This window comes from Octopus bimaculoides, chromosome 20 (assembly GCF_046866305.1).
Source record: "Octopus bimaculoides isolate indiv1 chromosome 20, ASM4686630v1, whole genome shotgun sequence".
NCBI lineage: Eukaryota > Metazoa > Mollusca > Cephalopoda > Octopoda > Octopodidae > Octopus > Octopus bimaculoides.
The window spans coordinates 25,840,239-25,847,164 of record NC_142947.1 but is presented as its reverse complement, the minus strand read 5'-3'; the positions used below and the strand labels follow the sequence as shown (position 1 = coordinate 25,847,164).

The following is a 6,926-nucleotide window of genomic DNA, read 5'->3' as shown; positions in this document are numbered from 1 at the left end:
TCGTTGTCAATCATGGCCTGGATCTCACCTACAAATATAGGTGTTCTTTTCTTTACAGAAAGATCAGAGTGAGTTTTCCGAGGTGCACAAAGCCGAATTTCACGGGAAGGCTGCAATCAAAAAACCACTACTTTCGAAAACAAACGTTGCAAAGCGTTTAGAGTGGAAAAAACCCCTACAGAATTGGTCCCTAGAACAGTGGAAGAATGTTATTTTCTCGGACGAGTCATCCTTTACCATATTTCGGACCACGGGCCGAGTATGCGTGTGGAGACAGCCAACAGAAGCATTATTCCAGACTGCTTTCTTCCAACTGTCATACATGCAGGAGTATCTGTGGTGATCTGGTGGGTGGGGTGAGGGGCTGTATCTTGGAAATCCGACGGCCCAATGGTTTCCCTTCATGGCAGGATTAATTGTCAAGACTATTTAAGCATTTTATCTGATCAAATTCATCCCGTAGTTGCGGAACTGTTTCCGGAGGGAAATGCAATCTTTTAGGATGATAAATGCACCAATTCACACTGCTAAAGTTGTTACTGAATGGCATGAGGAACATTCTAGTGAAGTTGAACATCTTATCTGGCCACCACAGTCCCCAGATCTCAATATCATTGAACATTTATGGTGCATTTTAGAAAAACAAGTGAGGTGCCGATATCCTCCACCATCATCACTACAAGAACTGGAAACTGTTTTAGCTGAAGAATGGACAAAAATTCCTTTGGAAACAATTCATACTTTGTGCGAGTTCATACATCGTAGAATTCAGTCTGTAATTACTGCCAAAGGCGGTCCTACCCCGTATTACAATAATTTTTTGAAATTCTAAGGTGTTCCCATTATTTTGTCCAACCCCTGTATACATACAGACACACACACACACACACACATATATATATATATATACACGCACACCACACACACACAAATGCGTATGTATACAATTGTATGTGCGCAGACAAGTAGCAACAGAGCCAATTAGGTATTATTTCTTGCTGTGACCCTCGGTCATATCTAATGATGTTTATTGTTTTTTTTTGGGGTGAAACTCTGCTAACTAGCTGCCTCATTTAATTATATATATATATATATATATATATATATATATATATATATATATATATATATATATATATAGTTGAAATTTACAGAAAAACAAAGGACGAAGACAGGTATATAAACAACAAACAGGTGTATTAGTTTGATGCTCGGGAAGGTGAGAAAGTCTTTTACGTTTCGAATCTACGCTCTTCAGCAGAGAGGAACACGAGGAAATAAACAGAGAGAATAGAAAAAAAACCGCTTATATATATATATATATATATATATATATATATATATATATTGCTTTTTTCTTTTTCGAAAAGATTTTTAACCGATTGCTTGGAAGTGCTCAGTTCGAATCCGAGATGTTAGACATTATATAACTTGGTATTAGAAGAGACAAAAAACAAAAATAAATACAGAGATATAACATAAAATTACATCAAAACAAGGAATATATCTATATATTATTAAGAAAGAAATAAGAGTTATATGAGGTAAAAATGTACATGAAAAGTGTAAATAATATATATATATATATACATATATGTGTGTGTGTGTGTGTGTGTGTGTGTGTGTGTGTGTGGATGTTAATTGTTATGGGCCGTAAGAGAGTCACCTTGTTTTCGCACCTATAAAATGCTTATATATTCTATACCATGCACATATAAAATTGAAAATATATATATAGATACATCATATGTACATTCTCTTATACATGCATACATACATATATACATATACACATACATACATACTATATATATATATATATATATGTATATATATATATATATATATATATATATATATATATATATATATATATATATATATATATATATATATATATATATAATATATATATGTATATATATATAAGGATAAAATGGTTATTTAAATTACCGATCATATCAGGTGGCTAGCATGGCATTAAAAACCTTATAGGTAATAATAATTATTAAAATTATAATTATATATATATATATATATAGGTATTAGTATGTTTAACTTATCATGCAGAAATATTTTCGTCTGACTAGGTATATACAGATATTAATCAATGATTTATTTTACCTGTTGGTATGAATACTGGAAAGTCGAGTGTTTCATGTAAAGCAGGCAAACTAGATACTTATTTCTGCTCGCTTTTGCTGACTGTTTCCTCGGACAACAAAATGAATATTCACGTTTCATTTGGTTGCATGACAGCTATCAACAGATACATGCGCGCGCTAACTAAAGTTTTTCTACCTAGTAGTTTTCAGCGATTGTTTCTATTTTTAGATATTTTTCGTTATTGTGACTATCTTTTTCAGTTTTTGCTTATTTGAAACACCTTTCCTTGCATGCCTGCATTATTCATTTCTCCATTTCTTTCTGTCTGTCTGTCTTTCTTTCTTTCTTTTTTTTTTATTCATTTATCGGGTTTAATTGTCTTTATGTTAAGCTGCATTGTCCAGTTTAAAGCAAAGAAGTTTAACTTGTGATGATCACAATAGTAACTTACGTTGGGAAGCTTGATGCTTATCGTTTGTCAGCAAATTAATGAAAAAGTCGGCGGACTGGTAAGATTTTCAGAGCGACGGACAAAATGCGTGTCTCTATTTAGTTGTGGTACAACTGGAAATCGACAGGGACAGAGAAAGCACGTAAACAAAAACATATATTCTAAAAGGCTGACGTATAATGATTAGTGCGGAGTCAGGACCTAGCCACTGAATTACAGAGACTATGGAAATTGCGGGTAAAATATATCCCAGTATTTATAGGTGCACTAGGAACTATACCTAAAGATTTGAAAAGATGGATAGAGAAAATAGGCTTAAAAGCCGGTTTAGTACAGCTGCAGAAAACTGTGTTATTAGGGAGAGCTAGGATACTTAGAAGGGTTCTTGGTATCTAAGGTTACTTGTTGTAGCCCGCTGTTAGTAATTTTTATTATCCAACAGTCTAAACTGTTGCGTGTATAATAATAATCCTAATAATAATAATAGAAATACGAAGGTCGGGATCAATGAAGAGAGTAGACGTGATACCAATAGTAATTGGTGCACTTGGAAGAATCAGAAATCTAATCTTCCATATGTTCAAAAAGGGTGTAAAAGGAATTCTTATGGGTGCAAAGATCAATTACTCATAAGTAAAATTATTGTAGAGAATTGTCGGAGTAAAACAAAGAACCTGAGTATGACATGCATAGACTACAGGGAAACGTTTGATAGTGTCCCACATATTTGGCTACTCAGGCTCTTGAGATGTATAAGATCTCTCCTGTCATCTCCAAATTCTTACAAGGTAATATGGCCAAATGAAACACGTCTCCTTCTAAACCATAGTAATGGGATGAACCGATCTAACAATATTAACATCAAACGAGGCATCTTTCAAGGTGATTCCCATTCCCCATTACTCTTTCGCATGGCACTGATCCCACGCTCAAAGTAACTGAGTAACTCCAGCTATGGGTTCAAAGTTTATAATACGACAATAACCCATCCGATGATATGAAGCTGTTTGCTAGAAATGACAAAGAGCTAGTAGGGCTGCTAAGAACTGTTAAAGAGTTCGGCAATGACATCGGGGTGGATTTTGGCCTTGATAAGTATACTAAAGCAATTTTTGTAAGAGGCAAGTGCAGGCAAGCAGCTTCAGTTGAATTAGATACCGACACTATCATCAAGGAGCTTGACCCACGATAAAGTTAGAAATACTTGGGGATAAGCGAAGGAAATGGTATACAACATGCTACTATGAAGGAAAAATAAAGGAGTATTAGAGGAGAATAAGACTCATACTAAAAACTGAACTCAGATCGAAAAATCGCATCGAAGCCATTAACACTCTGGCACTTCCTGTAGTTCAATATAGTTTTAACATCATTAACTGGAAACTTACAGAGCTCCAGCGCCTGGACAGGTCACAAGAAAACAATTAATTATTAAGAACATGCACCACCCAAAAGCAGATGTTGATCTGGTAATAGGGGAAGAAGAATGATGCAAGTAGAACTGTACTATAAAACCTCTACAATGGCAATGGACAGGTACTTATCTAGTGCAGAGAACTGGATGCTGCGGCTTGTGCGCAAACACGAAAAGCACAAAATATCACATGATGTTGTCAAGGAAACTTACAAATTTGCAAAGGTACTTGGTCTTAACCCTGAATTACATGCAGAATCTGAAACCACTACCTCAAAACAAGCAAAGCGGATAAAGTAGGCTGCAAAAAGAACAGGTAGAAACAAACTGTGGGGCGGTGGAGCCAGAAGCCTCTGCATGGACAGCATCTATTTCGAAGTCAAAATGCTGATGTTGACCAAGCAACAACCCATCAGTGGCTGAGAAGCTCAGGACTGAAAGCAGAGACAGAGGTTTTTGCAGTGGCGGCACAAGATCAAAGTGTGCTTATCAAAAACTACCAGGCTAACGTTCTTCAAAACAGTTCTGATCCTAAATGCAGATTCTGCGACACAGTTGACGAAACAATAGACCACCTCATCTTGTGTTGTCCTGTACTGACACCGAACGAATACAAAAGTCGCCACGATAGTGTAGGATAATATTTACATTGGAAAATATGTAGACACTACAAAATCAGCACTCCTGCTTACTCAGTAGGAACATCATCCTGAATCAGGTAAAAGTAAAAATGTCATTGAAGATAAAAATGTCACTGTCCTTTGGGATTTTCCTGTCAACACTGACAGAACGATCCATACTTATCGACCAGACATAATTATTAAACACATGTAAGAAAATACTTGTAGAATAATAGATATAAGTATTTCCACTGATGAAAATATATGTGTAAAAGAATTTGACAAATTAAGTAAATATAAGGACCTGGAAATTGAAATACAAAAGATGTGGCATCTTAAAGCGAGAACAGTTCTTGTAATTATAGGTGCCCTAGGTAGGATAAAAAAGGGATGTCAGAAACATCTAGATAAGATCCCAGGAGAACTATATCTCTGAGAAATCCAAAAGATTATGCTGACAAGTACTTCCCACATACTTAGAAAAACCCTATCCATTTAAATGTCTGTGTTGTATTACATGAAGGTATTTCGCTATTGTCCCTGCCACTTTCCCTCCCCAAGCTTTAGGTCATACTGGAATGTCTCTTATCCTTCAGTCGCCCTAGGAGACGCTGGGTGTGTCTCGGCAAGAGACTGTAACAAACATGCAAATTAAAAATAAATAAATAAATAATAATAATAATAATAATAATAATAATAATAATAATAATAATAATAATAATAATAATAATAGACAGGAAATAGACAGAGAAAAATCCGAGCAATGGTTGAGAAGTTCAGGACTCAAAGCAGAGACTGAAGGATCTTTAATTGCTGCACAAGACCAAAGCCTCCCCACCAGAAATTACCAAAAACATATAATGAAAAGAAACATAACAAGTAACTGTAGAATATGTGGAGATGGACAAGAAACAATAAATCATATTATCTCTGGCTGCCCAGTCCTGGCTAAGAAGGAATATATTCACAGACACGACAGAACTGGGACCTATATACACTGGAAGTTATGCCAACACTATGGAATAACAACAGAAAAAAGATGGTATAAACACACGCCAGAAAAGGTCACAGAAAACGAGAAAGCAACCATACTCTGGGATATGCCAATACACACAGATAGAGAAATTAAGGCAAATAGACCAGATATAGTTGTCAAAGATCACGAAGAAAAAAAATGCTTTCTAATTGATGTATCAATACCAGCAGATGACAACGTCTCTCTAAAAGAAATGGAAAAACTTTCAAAATACAAAGACCTGGAAATAGAGGTAACTCGAATGTGGAATCTAAAAACAGAAACAATTCCTATTATAGTAGGTGCCTTAGGTATAATTAAAAAAATATTCAGACAAATACATAACAAAACACCTGGACTTACAAATATATATAACATACAGAAAATTGCACTACTGGGCACTGCACACATCCTACGCAAAACACTTTCAATACAGTAACCATAAGAGCACCACAGCAAACCACAGCACGTACCCAAGGCGCACAGATCTGCGCTCGGTAGTGAAGTGAATGCACGTTATAAAAATAAGACTACTGAACAATAATAATAATAATAATAATAATAATAATAATAATAATCTTTTCGACTCTAGGCACAAGGCCCGAAATTTTTTGGGGGGAGGGGCCAGTCGATTATATCGACCCCAGTATGCAACTGGTACTTAATTTATCGACTCCGAAAAGATGAAAGACAAAGTCGACCTTGGCAGAATTTGAACTCAGAACGTAAAGACAGACGAAATACGAATAAGCATTTCGCCCGGCGTGCTAACGTTTCTGCCAGCTCGCCGCCTTATAACAACAACAACAACAACAACAACAATAATATTAATCTTACTATAATGGGTATTATATCCATCTGTCTGTCTGTTCCCTCTTCACGGTCAAACGGCTCGACAACCGTCACGATGTTTCTCGGGATTCCGAATGAGGTAATCAGGAAGGCTTTTAGCGAAAAAAATGTGAAAAAGTATGATTATTTAGTGGATATTGAGGATAATTGTTCAGTTTACAAGCGTAAAAAAAGTAAATAAGAATTAAGTGCGTGATAACTAATAAAAAAAGCAAAGGGAAGTAAGTCAACTTGCTTCTACACTGAAAATACAAAACAAGCAAAGCCTCTGAAGTGCCGAATTGACAGCATAATTTGCGTTTAACACGCGTCTAGGTGTTTCCGATATTTTCTTCATGTACAATCACCTCATGAGTGTATGCTCTATGGCAGAGTCCATCGTTAAATTAATGCTGTCAAAGTCTGCTCAGAACGATCAGATACTTCCACTAAAAAACATTTCTTAGAAACTCTCTCTATTCTACCGAA

The 6,926-nt window shown here is 35.6% G+C and overlaps 1 protein-coding gene across 3 annotated transcripts in view; it reads right to left on the bottom strand.

Moving 5' to 3' along the window:
• LOC106868020 (ammonium transporter Rh type B) overlaps positions 1-6,576 on the bottom strand; it is an 81,510-nt gene extending 74,934 nt beyond the window's left edge. For 2 of the 3 annotated variants that reach the window (XR_016237621.1, XM_089338245.1), the window contains exon 1: positions 2,125-2,284. The gene's annotated coding sequence lies outside the window, so the exon portion shown is untranslated. Of the gene's footprint in view, positions 1-2,124; positions 2,285-6,443 lie in introns of those variants that run through there. The other variant, XM_089338246.1, reaches the window with a different exon arrangement.
• Between the last annotated feature and the right edge of the window lie 350 nt (positions 6,577-6,926).